Source organism: Hippoglossus stenolepis, chromosome 8 (genome assembly GCF_022539355.2).
Source record: "Hippoglossus stenolepis isolate QCI-W04-F060 chromosome 8, HSTE1.2, whole genome shotgun sequence".
NCBI classification, from domain to species: Eukaryota; Metazoa; Chordata; class Actinopteri; order Pleuronectiformes; family Pleuronectidae; genus Hippoglossus; species Hippoglossus stenolepis.
Genome location: NC_061490.1, coordinates 7,463,873 through 7,483,499, shown reverse-complemented (window position 1 = coordinate 7,483,499; position 19,627 = coordinate 7,463,873). Strand labels below are relative to the sequence as shown.

General features: G+C 41.7%; 1 protein-coding gene across 2 annotated transcripts in view; it reads right to left on the bottom strand.

Moving 5' to 3' along the window:
- cdk14 (cyclin-dependent kinase 14) overlaps positions 1 to 19,627 on the bottom strand; it is a 151,061-nt gene that overhangs the window by 109,184 nt on the left and 22,250 nt on the right. The window contains exon 1 of one of the 2 annotated variants that reach the window (XM_035163229.2): positions 3,882 to 4,161. The exons of the other annotated variant lie outside the window; for it this stretch is intronic. The gene's annotated coding sequence lies outside the window, so the exon portion shown is untranslated. Of the gene's footprint in view, positions 1 to 3,881; positions 4,162 to 19,627 lie in introns of those variants that run through there. 2 annotated transcript variants of the gene reach the window in all.

The following is a 19,627-nucleotide window of genomic DNA, read 5'->3' as shown; positions in this document are numbered from 1 at the left end:
GTGCGCTCTCGTGATGGGCCTCCACTTTTACACCTGCACACTCAGCAAAAGCTAAAGCCCGGTTGATCCCAGAGGTGAAATTAAATTTTACACATTCCAAGTTGAGCTCTGTTAAACTGTAATAGAGTATCACCATGACACTACAGGCTGCCTTTGCTTTGTGATCACTACCTCGACAAGTATATGTACCTCTAAGCTCAAACTAGTTTCATAGTTGAAAGTCAATGGCAGTTCTATACAGTGTCTTCACTCAGAGGAAACTCCTGAAGGAGGTTTCTGAGGTCCAGCCACGTTCTTGAAGGATGAGGTGTTTGGTCACACATTCAACCTCCTCATTAGTACAACTGGCCATTGCTTTTGATTGAGATGCTAGAGACTAAAAAACACAGGCGTATAGATGATTAAACTGGCCGGCTTCCCAGCAGTTTCGACTTCAGGGGAGGACACAGCCACTCAGGAGAATGCTGTGGACAGACTTGATCTCACCGACTACTCTCCTTACCTCCACCCTTGCTCATCTTCAACACCACTGTCACGTATAGGACTGTGAAACCTGAGCCAGGAGCCCAGACGTACAGCGAAGATACACCCCGAAGCAGAGCAATCTTTCACTCTGCTATAATGCAAAAGTGCTGGTGGCAATTTTCTAATCCTGTCTCCCATACGACGAATACTACTCTGAGGATTCATTATAGATTCTCGGCACACCATTAGGCTGGAAAAGTATCAAAATCAGTTCTCATTACATTACAGCAATTCTGATATGAAGCTGTGCTTTTTTTTCAAAGTTATAATATTGAACTTTACACTTTCAGCATCACTGTATTTCTTTCAGAAAGCCATCCATGTACTACTCTGGTGGTCCAGCAGGGAAAACCACAGAGACTAATTTGATTTAATTTGCTTTTGTTGGGTGTTAGAAATAAAAATAAAAAGTCAGCAAATGAATCGATTTTTAGTATCACAGTCCGCTGTTCTATATAGACCATATTCACACATATTCCAAATAGACTTTGATTAAAGTTGCAGTTCTTATATTTAATTGACATTGAATTCAATGTTTATGTGTTAACATGTTAACATTAGCACTTAACACAAAGGACAGCTGCAGCCATTAGTTGTTTTTGTATTTGCTGGTAAACTGAACAAACTGAAGTGGTTATAATTCTAAATGTAGGGTGTATGAATATGGGGAGGGATGAATGTGACGAGAGGGAATTTTGCCTCAATGCCACTATTTAAATACTTTGTGACCAACTGGTGGCACTAGATGAAATGTCACAGAACCACCAAAGTCAAATGGTTTAATCCTCTGGGGACCATTAATATGTGAACTAAATTTCATCACAATTCATCCATCTGTTGTTGAGATAATTCAACCTGGACCAAAGCTGTTCACCCTCTGACAGGTCTTTTCACAGAGTAATGGCACAAGCACAGCTAATAATTAAAGCACATTTTGCAGTCCTCGTGAAATCAGCATAACACTACAGCAGTAACTGGAGCTGGTTGTCATGTGTAATAGGCCACTGCCGACTCATTAACACGAGTGCCACTTAAGCAAACACCTTCATTTTGTAGCCACTTGATATGAATCACATCACGTGCCCCCCACTGAATCTCTGGGGAATCTGAATAAAAGCATTGCTGTCAGAGGCCTGTGTGCAGGTGTTGCACTGGAGCGATCCTTCCAGAAGCCAGCACATGCTGCACCGAAGCTCGTCTGCATGTATTTTGGTTGTAACCTCAATATGAAATGAGTAAAGCATGCTCAGAGGGTGCATGGCATGAAGGGCCAGATAAAAACAAAGTAGTGGTTCAAATACAGAGCACAGACCAGTGCTTTTAACTATTTCCTGCTTGTACTGAGCCTTACGAATCCATTCTACATCCCAGAGCTCGGGTTTCACAATGTGGTAATTGTCTGGAAAACATCCACTGGAACTGTCTGAACTTGGCCACTTGAAATTCAGCTCTGGGTAGATGAGTGGCTCCTAACCAGTTTGGATGGACTGCTCCTTGTGACCCATAACAAACGGAACAGATAATGGGGCCTATAGTCAAACATCAAGTATCAATGTTTTAATCATTAATAAACACTAAAAGCAGTGGCTGAGCATCGATACTAATGGCACTAAAATAAAGCTGTAGCATCCACAGTTTTAGTTTTTGAGCAGCACAAGTCCTGTCCAGTAGTTCCCACACCATCAGAGAGCATCATCCCCAGAGCACAGACCTTTTTTGGAACCAGAGACCAGAGACCTTTTGGTACCCAGGTCCCTTGGCTTCTGGAAAAGTTCTTGCAAATCGAACAGGTCAATTGTTATAAAGCAAAGAGACATATAGCCAGAACATTGGTTTCAAATATAAATAGTGTAGAAGAGATATATACTGACTTTAGGTGCTGATATCTATAATGACTGATTTTATATATTTCTTAGTGGTTTTCATTAAGCAATACATGATCAAATATGACGAATATCTAAAAAAATTAAAAAGCTACAAGACTGGTAGCAATAGCGGCAGCATGTGTTGAGAAATGAGCCAACAGTTTTGATTTGGCTAACAGCATCCGTTAGGCCTAGTAGTCTTGTGTCTGTGGCTTCAAAAGATGATGCAAAAGAGAATGATATAGGCCCTGCCCATTTGCATGCCATTTTGATTTTTTTTTTTTGCAACACATATTTTTGACTTCCTCTCCTACATCTTTCATTCAGGCTTCAACAAACTTCAAGTAACATAATGTTTGTGCAGCCCTCAACACTAAGCAGTGTTTTCACCGCTGCAGCATCATGCATGCCTTCCAGGGGAGATTGTCTCAGAGAATGCACTCTTTCTTATTCCAATTTGTACTGTTCATCATGTCAGGCCGCCAGGAGGTGGCTATGACAGCAGACTTTTAGCCCTGCCTTCCAGTGTTGACAACAGGTATAAGCATGGTTGTTCCTTTCGAAGTCTACTGAACACTTGAGGCTAAAAACTAAAATCTGTTGTACAGCCCATTGGAAATACCATCTGTCCCAAATAAACTCAGTACCAGGCTACAATGGTAGCAACCTGAAACATGATAATACAACTGTGAGACCAAATAAACAATCTCAAAGAGGAAGTAATGTGGTTATCGCTTGTTTAATGCTTGTATTAAAGCAACCTTGGGATCTGAAGCTCAGGCGAAGACATCCTTTGTCACTTCTTTGTTACACTTAAGACTTGGCCCTGTATCCTGACAACACTCCTGCTCTCTCAAACACATGACACCCTGCAACTCCACTCCTCCTGTTTCAGTCCTCCTTCCTTGTTCCTTCCTCTCTTCTGGCCTGCTGTCTTCCCAAGGAGCTGCATATGGCCCTGCAGAAAGCCTCACTACGCGTCAACAAAGCGTAGCCACAGATGGTAATTGGCCTGTCCCTGTCTCTCTACACCTCGTCCTCCCTCCAGTACCCACGCTCCATCCTTCTGGGCACGGAGCAGACCCGGGAGTCAGTCATCACCTCCTCCCCATCGAGATGCACTAGGACTCAGGTGGCACATCCACTTTAAAGCTGTCATGCTAGCATAGAACTCATCATCACACCCCGACACCCCCAAAACAAAAACACCAGACACTTGTACACGCACAGTACACACATAACGACAACCCATATCTGCTCTATAAATGCACATGAGCTGAGATGTCTGCACATCGCCTCGTACAGTAAGTGTGTGTGTGTGTGTGTGAGTGGTATGTCTGGGGAGCACTATTCATGCTCAACGACACACACACACACACTCACACTCGCACTCAGAGAAGCAATGCATCCAAAGCAAGAGAAGACGGGGATAGGGGAGTAATGACAAGGGATGAAGAATAAAACGAGCAGCAATCTCAGTCTCCCTCTTACCTTCCAGGAAGAAAACAGCACACCTGGATGTCTCTAAAGAGCAGACAGAAAGCATTCAAGCCAAGCTCTCTCCCTGCAAACCAGCTCAAAACATCTCCCTCCCTCCCTCTCTCTCTCTTTCTCTCTCTCTCTCTTTCTCTCTCTCTCTCTGCCTCTCTCTCTCCCTCTCTCTCCCTCTTCCGCTCCCCTTTGCAAGCTGGAAATGATGAGATTGTACTATAAGCAGAGGGGGAGTGAAATCCGAGGCGGCGGAGGGTATTAGGAGGCTTGTGTTGTTTCTGGCCGACAGCCCTGAGAGACTGTGAACTCGTGGCTCGTGAGGGACAAGGGGGGGGCGGGGGTGAGGGCACGGAGGGTAAAGAATGGGTGCGCTGCAGCTGATGCGAGAGAAAAAGTCCGCCCGCCGTGACATCCTGAAACCCTCAAGGACCCCTGCTCTGCCGGAGTGGTACAGCCCAGAGGAGTTTAAGGAAGCAAACAGTGTCTGCAGCAGAGATGGCTAGCAGCTGAGGCTACAGCGAGGCAAGCACGGCATGAATGTATGTGAATGTGAGCTGGGCTCAGTGAAAATGAGCTGCGGTGGATGAAAGGTGAGAATGTGGGATTCTGGGCACACATTGGGCTGTTTCCTTAAGATGCCCCGAGACAAGACGAGAGGAGATGAGAGGGATACATACACCCAAACATCTTCATTAAACCCCCATCGTCATTCAAAACCTCCCTTTGGAATAATGCCATGTTTTTTGCTGTCATTAAGAATGTGTTTTTTTTTCTTCAAACAGGGCAGGAGAGAGCAGCATCTCTTTAGCAGCTCGCTCCTGACTTCGGAGCAGCTCCAAAAGAAATTCAATACTTTGATGTACAGCAAATATACTGCAGCATATAGGAACGGAATCATAAGTGGTCCATTAAGACAACCAGGATCATCGCATGCATATAAGGTCTCTCTGCAGAATATTTAAACCACTGTCGGAAATATTTTGTTGGCTACTAAAGCTTTACAGTAAAAACGCAATAGAAGAAGTATTTTCTAAGGCAAATAACTATTGCATCACATCACACATGAGATGCCATTTTTCTCTGTTATTGTAAATATGAACTTTTTTATTAGCTTTCATTAAAACTTGATGCCACTAAAACATTCATGATTGTGACAGTTAGAGTTATACAAATATTTTATCCACTTCCGACTCACTCAAATGTTTGGGTCTGGTCTCATCACACAAGGCAGAGGAGGTTTTCCTGCAGGTTACCTTTCCAAACCAGATCAGGGTGAAAAGATTTCTTCATTGTATATGTAGAGAAAGTTCGCAGGGAGAGTCTGGAGAACAGCTTAATGTGTTTAGTCATCATACATCAGTGGCATGTCAGTCTGCAGCTCTGCTGGCTTACATCTAAAAGTACAACACGGCAATGACATATATTGAAAATGAACTGCAGAGGGATGCAGAATGTGATGGTCACCACATTACTGCAATACCGCGGTCATGTGATGCCTGCCATATGATTGAGCTCATAACCGTCATCGCCACAACTTTTTTTTTTTTGCTTGCTGGTGAAAGTTACAGGAGTGCACATGCAGGGTTTTTCCTTGCCGGAAAGTAGGCAGGGGGGGTTCTGAGCCGTCAGACTGGGGAGGGGATGGTTGTACCAAGCCCAGGGCACGGACACAGGGACCCATACCCAGCTCCACTGGGTCTGCTTACAGTGTTCATTTTGGGTCTTTTCATACATGTTTGGACATTCAAAATGTATATATGCTCTGTCAGTAATTTACTACTCCTCTCTGTGCCTCTGTCAGCACTCCATCCAATGCCTAAGTTAAAATGTTTAAACTTAGGCATCAGTTCATCATTGAGTCCGTGTGAATGTTTGTGCTAAAATTGGAGAAATTCCCTCAAAAAGTTTGCTTCACAAGAATGGGAGGGACAGACAGACAACCCAAAACCACGGTGCCATATAACATAAAGGCATACAAATATCGCTTTGATATGAGAGAGAATACATTTACAGGCTGATAGAATTGTTTTTTGTAAGAATTCATATGGACTTCAATGAGAAGCACATCAGGCTTCCCACTTTGTCTTCACAACACAGATTATAGCAAACAGACATAATCTACTCAGGAAATGTAGGCTACTTAACCCAAATTAACTTCAGATTCACACTAACTGCACTGGACTCTTTCACAGCATTGCTGAGAGTGCAGCTTACTTTATTCATGTTCCATTACTGCAGCTCTGAGATACATAATAGTTCACAGAAAATCCTTCTGAGATTTCTGTTATTATATCCACTCTGCTTCTGTTTTCAATACAGTGTTTGGTGCTTTAATACAACAGCCATTTATTCAGAAGACAATATGGACAAAGGCTTGAATAAAAAATGATTATTCTATTGAACAATTGCATATTAAATTACTGGCATATGGCACATATGCATTAATAATGTGATCAGGCTACTGAAATTCTATTTATCTTGTCATACATTATCTGATTAGAATACTGATTATTGATTATCATCCACCCGAGGCCTGTACTATGAGACAGGATTTGTGGTAAGTGAGGTAACTTGGTGGTTTATTACCTACCAGTCGCCATGGTAACTCGTGTTGAGCACCTAACCTGCTCCAGGGCCAGATTATGTTTGAGATAACAGATCAACATGTCTCAGAGCACCACCTACTGACCAGTCAGTTGGAACATGGTGTCACCATTCGAGGAAGATGGTGTGGAGGGTCTCTTATAGGGCACAGTGCTCATAGACCTGGGAACCCTTTTGGCTTCCCTAACAGTCTTTACATAAGTGACTCTCATTATTGCAGAGGACCAGCTCCTCAGCAGGAGTGCACTCCTGTGTGGGAGGGCCCCCTCCTGTCTTCCTTATTTCATTTTTTTTATATTGGCTGTAGTAATGTCTAAGCTGCTGCATTGTGCTTTTCTGTATCCACATCATCAGAGAGTGACTGAAGCACTAAAGTCATACGTGTACTTGTTTTATTGTTGCATTCAGAAAGAATTCAGACCCCTTTACTTTTACTCACATTTGCTTCTGTTGATTATGTTGTATAACTGAATGAGCTCAGTCCCTTCAACCTCATGGTATGATGTAAGCTTTTCGGTCCCTCCCTTGTGTTTGCAAATTTACAGCAGTGTCAAAATACATTTAAAGAGAACAGTGGAATTTACTGGTCCGCATATTTGATGTAGTATGAGTATAAGCCCACTCTTAAGTCTCTTATTTTTTTTTCAGACATGACCTACGGATAAAATCCAGAGAATTGGTTAAGGAGTTTAGCCGCAGTTTGTCTTTCACATATGCACAACACAATGGGAGGTTCTCTGCATGGACGCGCTCACAACAGCAACAAATCCTCCGCATTATTCAAGCAAGAGGTGGAGCAGAAGGGTGCAGCAGGCAGAGGAAGGAAGTGACGTATTAACTCTGCATCGGAGATCACGTGACTTTCTTGACAAAGCACAGACACCCGTGTCATCTTATCACCACAAGCTCTCTACACATCTTCGTCTGTGTCTTCTACGTGTATGTCACCGCTTTTTTACCCGGAGGTATTTGTTTTCTTTCTTTTTCAACCCCGCACTCACTCACGGTGAATCCAGTGTGGGATCCCCGGATGTTTTCACATATCGACTCTACGGACTTAGGAGGCCAGTCCGCAGAAACTGTGGAGCTTCTCACTCTGACATTTGCGTTCACGCATGCACCTTCTCCGGAGAAAATACTCCGGAGCTCAGTTCATGTCTGAAAGCAGTTTTCCTGTCCTCATCTGGGCATCTGGTTTGATCCCCAGCTGTGCCAATACTGTATGAATGGTGTGTGATAGAAATGTGCTGTGTGAATGAGTGAATGCGACCTGTACAGTAGATAGACCAACCCAGGTTTTATTTATAGGTACATCTTATCTTCGGTAGGAAGCCCGTGTTTTCTGACCTATTTCCATTTTTTCATTTGCAGTAAATACAAACTAATTCTTAGATGATTGCATGTTGTCGTATGTGTGCTATGTTCCCAGCACTAATTCCTACAGTACAACAACAGAGGTTAGACTAGGACAGGTTATACGACTGCAGGAGTTATTGTATATATGAATGTATATGTTAATTGAGTACAACTACTTGACCTGTTTCCTCAGCTCATCTGCATCATCAGGCTTGCCTCCCAAGTCATCTGCCACTCAGCATACAAGTCATTAGACACAGGAGACTTCTCCTTTGTTCACAATCTCTCTCACATTCACTCTAACCCCTGCTTGTTTTTTTTTCGCCTCTCTCCTTCTTTCTCTCTGTCATGGATGACCTTGACTGACAGGCTTGTTGCCACAGGAACCACACTATAGCTGTTGTGTTCAGCCGAGGCAGGAAGGTGTGAAATCCTCAATAAAATGTCTCAGATTGGATCCGAACAAGAGCTGATTTCCAATCCACAGCAGACAATGAACAGTTCAAACCATGACACACACACACACACACACACACACACACACACACAGTTTAATGTGTGCAAGAGTGGTACAGTGGGGGGAAAAGCCTGTAGGTCATTCATTATTCAATGTAACACACAAATGGCTCTGCCAGCAGATGGAAGTAGAGGCCGAATACACACACACCACCACACACACACACACACACACACACACACACACACACACACACACACACACACACACACACACACACACACACACACACACACACACACACACACACACACACACACACACACACACACACACACACAGTATACAGGCCACTGGGCTGAATGGGGGATCCATCGGGGGGTAAGAAGTGAGACAGGGCAGAGAGACAATGCACAGCTGCCCGGATGTACTGTATTTTGAGCACAAGACTAAGACTCTAGCTAAACAGGTTACATACAGATGAACATACAGCGGCAGGCCAGGAACAAATGTAGAAACTGAATTAAAAATGTGCCTGTTAAGAATACACATACACAAAAAATATTTAAAGACCCCAACCCACTGCCACACTGAAATACATCACATGGCCTTAAGTATGAGGAAACCCCTGTCAGCATGATTTGGTTCAGTCCACACACTATCATTTGAATACAATTTAAATGATGCAGCATGCAAGTCTGTTTTGTTCCTCCAGCTTTGTGGAAACAGTTCGGTTTTGTGTCAAGATAACTCCAGTATATGTAGTGTACAGCCCAGACAACACATCTGGGATAAAACAGAATGCAGAATGATGTGATCAGGCCTCACCACTCAACAACAGAATAGGACCTGGAATGAAGATAGTAATGCATTCCTCCTTCTATAAAACTGAAATATTGTTTTGACATTTGTTTTCTTAACAAGCAAGATATGTCTCAGCAAAGAGCAATAGAGGTGCTGTTAGGTGTTAGCGAGTTTTATGCAGAGATCCCAGTAGGTTTCAAAAACTATTTCTTTGAGCAAAGCACCAACACAGTTTTGTATATACATTTGTGTGCATTGATTTAGTTCAGCACTACTTGTATCGGTAGCCCAAGGATATGCGTGCGTGCGTGTCCACAGTATATATGTTTTCCTGTCTTAGCCATGGTTTTTATCAATTTGCAGAAAGCATTGGAGCTGCATCATCTATTACACCATGTACTGTTTACTGTAGATATATTGTTCCCCTTCATTCTGTCATTGTATGGTAACACAAATGAAAACACAGGATCATTTAGAGTTGGCTCCTCAACTATATTGCAATACTGCAATAACCAACATGGAAGTATTATGGATTTTACAGCAGGTTGTAAAAAACTTTTGATCAGTAGGTAATTGATATCATAAGTGTTATTTTAGAATGATTCTTTTTTTGAACGCACACATGTTATGTGCATGACATTAGATACTGTCTCTACAAAAGCATTTTTGTAAAAAAGCAACATTCCTGACTTGCTTGGTTCACTGCAGTGTTCTAACTGGCTCAAGTGTTTCTGCTTAATGCATTCTGCAGCTGGAGCCTGAAACTGCTGAATTCTTGTCACTGCTGAATGTCATGAGGTCACAATGACAGGAGTCTGTGGGGGACCCAAAAAGTTGAAAAAGGTGGCGGCACCTCGCCACGGTGAGAAAGAGGAGAAAATGACAAGAGAGAGAAAGTTAGATTTAACTGTATTACCATTGATATTCAGTCTGGCCACCAGCATGCATGCACCACTCAGGTACAACAACTCTCTTCCCAGTCACACTGTCCCTCAGGAGCATCTTAACAAATACTGGTGGGCCACTACATCAACAGACTGCTGGACCCTCCACTGACCCATAAAGTTTTTACAGGCCCAGTGAGCCCCTCTTTGTGCCTATCACTCAGGGTGGGCATGAGAGCACCTCCCCACCCTCCCATCACACACTGGTTTCAGTGCAGTTTTGTACCTTGGTTCATAAACCTGAGGGACTTTGTTAAATATGGATCCTTGTTAATGTGAGACACTTAAGTGCAGTACCCATCCTAAACCTGCCTGTGTGGAATGGGCTGTTGTCTTGGTCTGCGTTAATGCTCTGGGGCTACTTAAGAATTATTCCTTGTCATTAGTGAGTCATAACAGATGTCACTTTTTATTGTTTGTGTGCTGAACGTTGTGTGCAGAGCTTAAAGTCTATGTTGCAGAGGGAAGTTAGAAGACATTGCGTACATCCTACCTGGTTTATCATTTATTATTGTTATCAATGTATTTCATTAAAATTTAACTGAATTTGCTTTATTGTTCAGGTGTGTTGTTTATATAAAAATTATTTGTACCTACTTAACTGGTATTATTTTATCATACATTGCATTTCGGCTATTTCAGAGGTCTGTTAAGCAAGTAGCGCAATCTTCAGACTCGGGTATAAAGCATTGCCACAAAAGAAAAAAACATGTTTTACTTTTACTTTGTAGAGAAATTACCAAAGAGCAAGTGATACTATGGTGCTGTGACGAAGCTCAGCTCTTGCGGCGCATGTAAATGTCTGTGTCAGTCTGATATGGTGATATAAAGATAATCAAATTATCAAAATGATCTGGATGGCCAGTTTTGACCCAGGGGCAGCAGGGTGTCACTGCCACTGCTGTATTTGATTCAAGGACATAGAAGAGAACATGTTATACTCTATCCACAGAATGACCGTTAAGCCCCGCCCCCCATGACTGCAGGGTGCTGGCCGTCTGTTCATTAACATTTTATTAATATTGAACGTATCACATGTCCAAGTCACACTTCATCATCCATCTCTGCTAACGTCATTTAATAAAACATCAAGACATTTTCTTGTTCCTCTCACAAATGTCCACTTTCCCCTGGAGTCTTTTTTACGCCGTCTCTCATGAGCCATGACGAACACCACGGACTCACAGGGTCTCGTGTGCAGAGGCTTCTTTGCCTCAGCAGCAAACAGGCCCACATCAGCTTCATAGTACAATTCATTCAGCTGAGTCACATGATCACACAGGCTAACCCCTGGTCCACGTCCATGACCTGAAACGAGTGATGAATTTCTCTGACCTGGACATATCCCAGTTTTATTGGAGCCTGTCAAATCACAGCCAGAGTTTCAAACAAAAACAATCTTTTGTTTTTTCAAGAGGACTATCAAAAGATAGCACAAAACACTGTTTAATCTTTTCCATTTAATCTAGTGACGGCAGCCAAACAAAATACATTTGGCTTGTAAAGTGTGTAGATCCCCATAGCAGAATGAAAATGGTTTACTGTCTTTTCACTCAAACAATAGGCGTGTGCGTTGCATTTCCACATGTATTCATCTTATTGAAACCAGCATCCTTGACGCCTCTTCTTTCGCGAGAAATCTATAAATCCTTTTTGAAAACACTGCGGATGAACTTTGTCTAATTAAGCCTTGTATTGCTTCAGAAGCACAGTAGTGGCTAATTTTCCTCCACCTCCCACAAGGCTCCTGTTTATCCTCATCAAGCTAATTGGCTCTTGAACAGTGATATGTTAATCCTGCATTAGCAATAACAATCCACTTTTATTCTGAAATCAGAAATACTGCACAGAAGAAATAAACGCAAGATAAACAATAGAGAGTTGACAGCATGAATTCATGTGACACAGTGTGTAGTTGTGCTCCGAGCATATGGGGCAATATTTTCCGTGTTCTTTTATTGTACATTCAGCTCCACAGCGTTTCTGCCCTTTTATCACTTCCATTATTCATTATTAGTTGAAATGTTATTTGTCCTTTGTGATGCACTTTGTGGCCGCTCTTTTGAAAGGTGCTATATACATAAAGTTATTACGATATTATTATTATTCCCAGTGAATGTGATCAGACTACAAGTGGTGTTGCTTGCATGGTTGTTGGGGTTCACCCCCACAGAAAGACTGGACACTTTTCAAAAGATAAACTCATGAACAGGCTATAATGATGATATCGTTGTAGTTATCATTTTAGTATTAATCATGAGTTCTATTATTATCATTACTGTGCTTCGTAGTAGTATCTATTATTAGTCTTCTGCCATGAGGTGGAATGAGCTCGAAACAGGAAACTTGGCCCAATAGCTTGAAATGATGATGCATGTGCTTCCAGAGAAATGTGAGACCAGTTGACCAGATGGTAGCGCTGTAATTAAGGTCCCAAAATCCAATTTTGAAAAGGCCACGCCCCTCACACCATGTGTGAAATTTGACACAAGCTCACGAAGACAGCATTTCTTTCAGTGCACACTTTGAACTTGGTGAGACAGTGTAGCGAGCCTAAAAGAAATGTCATAACTAAACCCATGTCCAAATGCAGCTGGAGGCTACTTGAAAGGCCATAAAGACTCACATTCTCATCAACTACAGATAGACATTTTGTCTTGGCTGGTCTCCCACTGTATAAACCCAAACATCACTGCTTCTACAATCCAGACACTCTTCACCCGAACATCAACTGCTCCACTTCATATTACATAGTACTATAGTACTATAAAAATGTCTTTTATCACCATTAATCTCTTTATTATTGTAATATGTTGCTCTTTTAATCCCTTTTATTTTGCTTGAATATAGTTTTAAACAGTGTTTTCGGATTTAAAAATGATTTATTTTCATTTTGACTGTGTTGTTTTCAATGTCCATGTAAAGCCCCTTGATTTACCTCTGTGCATGAAATGTACTTTATATATAAAACTGGTTCCACCTCTGATGTTCTGCATTTTTGGGTCCAAAACTGATTTTCATTTAAACAACCAACCTCCCTCTGCAAATGACTTTAACATAAAATATATTATATGGGACTGTAAAAAAGTATGCACAAATAAAGTTTTGTTACTGCTTTGAAGTGACTAAAAATTTAAGAGCAAATTCAAGATTCATGAGATTTAAATCACATCAAAAATTTAAAGAAACGCATGCCTGGGATCCGATCATGTCAGACAAACAGCTGCTGCATGTTACCCGAGGAAACTCTGCACTGACTACATATCAACTTTGTGTGTAGTCAACAAGGTCAAGAAGCAGAACATGCCAGAGAAATTAGACATCATTACAGGAGATAAACCTGAGCCGGAGAAGTCCGGAGTGAGAGCACAGAGGCAGAGTCTGCCTCAGGTGTCTATTAAAATGAGCGGAGTGTTTTCAAACTCAGAGCGGAGGCATACCTCACGCTGCCTGCATGGTATAATTGGCTGCAGACCCTGCATGGGCACGGACACGCTGAGTTGTGAAACCCATTTCATCAGACTCTTTAAAGAGTGTGTAACAGAAACTACCAAGAATACACAGGAGTCTTTTTTGACCTGCTTATGACATTGACTCCTCCTTTTTAATTTAGAAAAGAAAAAAAGCCTTGACAGCAAACCGGCACCTACCTCTCGAAGAAATGTGCCAATCGATTGACAAGGACAAAAGCGAATAATGCCGCAGAAGCACCATATCCAGTTAACGCTGGCCATGACGAACAGCTGAATGACCTAGAGAGGATGAAGCGTGTTGCTGCTGTTTGCAGAGCTCCAGATGTTTATATGGTTTTCCGTGTCTGCGTCTTTTTGTGCGCATGATTGTGTGTGTGTGTGTATGTGTGCGTGTGTGCGTGTGGACAAATGTTCAGTGATATTCACACCCCTGCCTGGCCTAAATTCCCCTCGAACTGAGACGGCACATCTGTGCACTGTCCTTCCCACCAACTGTCTGTATTAGAACTGGATCCCGCTGATGCCTGTGGCTTCTCTCCAGAGGAGAGCGTCCATGTTGCTTCTCCATCACTCTATCATTATAAATCATCCAATGTGTTCCAAATTGCCCTGCCACCTCTGGGCCCTCCCGATCAATAGAAGAGGAGAATAAAATCAACACACACAAACACACGCACACACCCAGAAATGAAACTTCTCATTGGAAAACATTTAGTCTCGCGAGCTCAGTGTTGCAATTAATTTTAGGACTAATTCATAAAACAACAGCCAGCCTGCAGGGGAATGAGCCTTCTGACGATTACTGCTTCATAGCGGTGGTCAAACAGCTCATCAGTTTGCATTGCCGTGAGGGATAAACTGCAGCTTTGTGCTGCAGACAAGCATCAGAATGCAAATCAGTAGGATGATACAGCACAAGCACATAAAACAGACAGGGCTGCTGCAGAATTTAAAGAAGCTCTTTAATCCCCAGTCAACATTAAACACATTGCTTCAGGCCCTCAGATTAGAACGCACATTTTACTGACGCCAACCAGCACAAAGTGGCGAAGTCTCAAAGCGTATTGGTGATGTAGAAGTGTGACTTCTAAAGCTAAATTGACCTTGTTTTGACTTGCTGTGTTTACTGGCTGCTTGTCAGTGATGTAAATAATGACTCCCTGACAGAAGCATGGACAGGATTAGGCCTTAGCTTGGCCAGCAGATGGCAATGAGTCTCCTGCAGGATTGAACAATGAGCCCTCAAAGACCTGATGCATCAATACACTGAACATCAAGAGTGAGGTGAAACCATATCTTCTGGTAGGATCAGATTCCTCCACCACAGTAAGTGACCATAAACCCTTCAGCAGCATCTGGACAACAACAGAAACCAGAGGGAAGTCTACGAAGCAGCTGAGGCAGACAGTGAATAGACGACTTAATGAGCCTGTTTCCTGATCAAAGAGATGCTTGGTATACAACATGGCATACTTCCATCTCCCCATCACTACACAATGACCTTCTTAAGACCTCAGTATCATTAAAATGAAATGCATCGCAGATTATTACAGCATCTGAAACTTCCCTTTGAGAACAGTCTGACGGCCACGTTACACAGCTATTGGTCGGGTATGTGTAGGTGTGAAGAACTGCAGGTTTAGAACTTCTCTCTCGACTATTTATCATTCTTCATACAACAGTTTGCGTCATGTTTTCAGGTGTACAAATGGGTGACACATTATAAATGACTTTGGGGACACACTGTCATAAAGAATAAATCATTGCCTCTTGGACAATCGAGGCCACCACAATGATTTTATTTTGATAATTTACATAATGTGAGAAACCGTCTTTAGGACACAGACGTGCACAACTGAGTTACACATTATATAACCTATTATACTTGTGTAAGATCATTAAAAAAACATGGCTGCCATCAATCACAGTATTTCGCGAAGGGCAAATCAAATTTACCATAACACTGTTTTCTTATTGCGACCCAGTGGAGTCATCCAGAACTGTGTATAGAACATATATACCAATACACTTTAGTTATACACAAAAATGTGGACCAATTGTAACTGCAACAGGGCAAACAAACAGCTTACCATCATGACAGCCACTTCCATTGCATTTAAAGTTTTAAGCATTCTAAGTATGTACTCATGTAAATAACTTGCTAATTCACTTTCAGCGGAAATATATATAAACAGCACTGAAGTAGTTTGTTTTTCTTCAATGAGCTCCTGGTGCTTGTTCATGGTGTGATCCCTCTATAAAATTACCTTATTCTTCAAAGTGTCTTGAGATAGTGTACATTATCATCTGTTGGTATACAAACTGAATTTATTGAATACTGTCAAAGATAGGAACAACATGAGGAGACATTAAAAAACCCTTTGATGTCTTATTCCCAAAAAATATTCACACACTGTTCAATATTTCTCATGATTATGAATGAACGGTTCAGACTGACCTCATTTCTCCTTCTCTCTTCTCTGCTTCGGCAGCAGAAACACTCTGATATTAACATTTTATCACATGTTCATAAAATGTGTTCATCATGAGACAAAAGAGCAAAACTTACTCACGAATGAAAACATCTAATTATAATAACAATCATAGTATTATATAATGCATCACTAACCTTTACTAACTGAATTATTTCTAGTGTTTCCTTTGTATTCTAGCTGATCACATTGTTTATGTTTCACTTCGTTGAACGTCACTTTAGCCTGTGTTTGCTCTCATATCATATTAAGTACGTTATTCATGGTTCTGAAAATGCTGCTCGTAATGAACAACTCCTCGATCACTTGATAAACAACCAAGTGACAAGAGCCTGACTATGGATTTTTTGGGGGCTGATGCAAATACTAATATTAGGGAGTAAAACATTTCCAATACTAATAAACTGCCAATATATACATTAGAAATAAAGTGGCTGTGATTCCTAAGATGCTGATTTCAAATCCTTATGACAAAGAAACACAATTGAAGCTTGACATTTGACAGTATAACCATAAACTCGATTATGAATAACTACAAATAAAAAGAAAGCGTGTGTCTGTGTGTGTGTGTGTGTGTGTGTGAAATAGACTGCAATAAACAACTTCATAAAAAAAGACAATGAGCTACTGCCACAAATATTAAGTATCTATAGAGTTTCAGTCACATTATGTGTGTCGTAATGTTTGATTATCGGTTGTAATTTTCAGACATTCAGTCGTATTACTGTGGGATTTATAGGTTATTGGTAAGAGTGAGTGTCAGTAATCTATATCTTTGTGATATGTAGATGCTAAATTAATATTATCTGAAGTATTAACTCTTCAGCTGTGAATCCAAGTCTGGATTGATCAGCTGCTCGGCAGTGGAGAAATCAAATCGTTGCTCCTGTCACACAGAGCAAAACGCAGACTGGTTACTTGTTTATCCTTTCTTAAATACATGTTGACTAAAGGTAAAAGAGTGATCCAAATGAATAAAATATGATTATAACAAACTTATGACTAAATCAAAAGCAGTTGCCTGAATGTGCCCCGGAGCTTAAATCCCCATGTGAGATCCCACAGGCTTAAACAAAACATATTTTTGTTGTTATATTTGAGAACCCTCTTGCTGTGAGGCTACACTAACCACTGGGAGACGAGAAAGTGTCTGTAAGTGTGAACGAATGAATGCTTGTTTTTATCTGTATGTCCAGGATGTACCCCTCCAATGTCAGCTGGGATTGGTTCCACCACCTTGCAACCCTCAAAGGATAAGCCACAAAGATGAATATGGATGGATGGATAAATGGATGGATGGATGGATGATTTTAGAACTATCAGTTCTTCCTTATTGCCAGTATTTGGGCTAAAAAAAATGAGTAAATTCTGTGAACCCAATTTTAAAACCTACAAAACAAAAGTTCAGAAGTTCATTGGCCCCAAAAGATCCAATCTGAGAGAAAGATGTGTCGAAAATCGACTACTTTTAGAGTAAAACCAATACAAACAACAATGTTCCCATTTCAGTGACAGAGGGACAATCTAAAAGCAGTTTGGGTTTTACTGGGATTGTGTGGCTATAAATGTGAAGCTCTGCATCTCAAATAGCTGTCCAGCCTTGAATCCTCAGGCTCTGGTAGCAGGGAAGGGAAGGTTGCAGCCTCCTGCAGATAACAACACAGTCACTGAGGATGAAAGACATCCTTTGTTGCCAACCCAGATTCAGCAAGGGAGCCCGTCAACAAAGCAGCTTTTACTAGTTTTCTGCAGCCGACGAGAAAAAAAACAGTGATTGTCATATGGCCCGCCTCACTCCTGTGTGGGCTTATTGTGCGGATATGTGATGTGCAGAAGTTAATTCCATTGGGCATATGAGAAGTGTTTACCAGTCAGAGTGAGTTAAGTGTATCCTTACAGTCGTGTCCCTGACTTTGTCAATTATACACCAGTATATCAGCTTATTTATATTTAAATATTTGACAAAATAATAGAGATAAGTTTGGTTAAAGAAATGTTATTTGTGAGTCAAACAACGATAAGATTGTGTTGATATTAGTGATACACAATTTCTTAGGTCAACACAGGTCTACAGCATCAAGGAGACTGCTAAAAAAATGTTAACACAGTGAAAAGTAGAAAAGGAAGACGTGACTGAGCTGTGGATGATATGAGAATATACAGCATTGGTGTATTTTTTTGGTCCGAGAAAGGAAAATGCTTGCAGCCTGTTGCAACAGGACTCTTACCCTTGGTGATGGCCGCAGTGTTTCCCACGGGCGAGTCACCTGTGGCGGGGGGCACAGCGTGTCACCAAAATGCATAGAGGGACTTAGAGGCTTAGAGTATCGCAAAGGTCGTTTTCTGTAGCTACAATTCCCAGAAGTCACCTGAATGTCTCACATGCAGGATATTCAGTAAACGCCATTTGGGCCGGCTGTGCAAAGAGCAGCCTCTCCTTCCCACTCGGTTACTGCAGTGTTTTGCATCTTAGACAGGTGTGTGGGCAGAAAGGAGTTTGATTGAAAAGCGTTAAATGAGGTGTTCTAATGTAAGATTTACCTAAAATGAAACCAAGTGATTTCATCTACATGGTGGGACCTGATGTAAGTGGGCGGGCCGCCTACGTCTATGCTGATCCACTCAGGGGCCACGTTCTCTGGCTAAAGAGATTTTTGACGTTGATTAAGGCTCTGTGACATGAATTATAATTTTTTTGAATTTGAAAATTAATGTAGCAACACCTCATTTAGCTCTAAATAACACCGGCTGTACATGTTATAGTGCAGTGGTATGCAGGGGTATGCCTGCCTGCAACCTAACACACATGCATCGTGTTTGATTTATTGAGCTGCCTAATTAGCAGCTCATATATTCAGCATTCTGCAGTCGTGTCAGCGTGTGTTGCAGTGCTTATTAAATATTCACACTTCTTTCTGTTGTGCGTTTGGCGCGTTTACAGAGTGCAACAGTCTGGGGCCATCAACACATATCGTCCATGTTTACGCTTGTTGCTTTGATTTAAATGAGCTTTGAATGAGGAGGCATCGTGTGGCTCCACCATCATTCAGGGGTGATTAGATGCTTTAATATAGGCACCAGCTGCTGCATACCATTTAATCATCAATACCGACAGGAGAGCTGTGCACCTCCAGCTCTGCACAGCGACCCATCACCTACAGGGGTCTGCCAGGCTGCACTGCCCCTCACTCACACGTCCAATCCTCTCTGCATTACAGGCTCACCTCTTTGGCGACATCCCAGTCACATACTATTGTTGGTTAGTCTTTAAACTGTAGACACACAACTTGCCAATAAATGTATCATAACCAGTATCTCATAACACTTCCAATGTAGAAATCTGGAAACATTGATCTATTTAATCTGCTCTACAGTCTCTCTTTTCCGCCTCGATCTCCTGTCTCCCCTTATTCAGCTCACCTGCTGCTGTTTTTAAAACAGCAGCATAGATCGTTCAGCCACTAACATCTGTGCTTACCTTGGTTTTTGATGTCCTGCCAGTTTACCTATCTGCCTTTGAGTAATTACTGCTTGGCTTTGCCTCAGGTTCAATGTTCATGCCAGTTTTCAGTCACATCCAGCATTGTCTTTGTCTCCCTGCTTAGTTGGTCTTTTA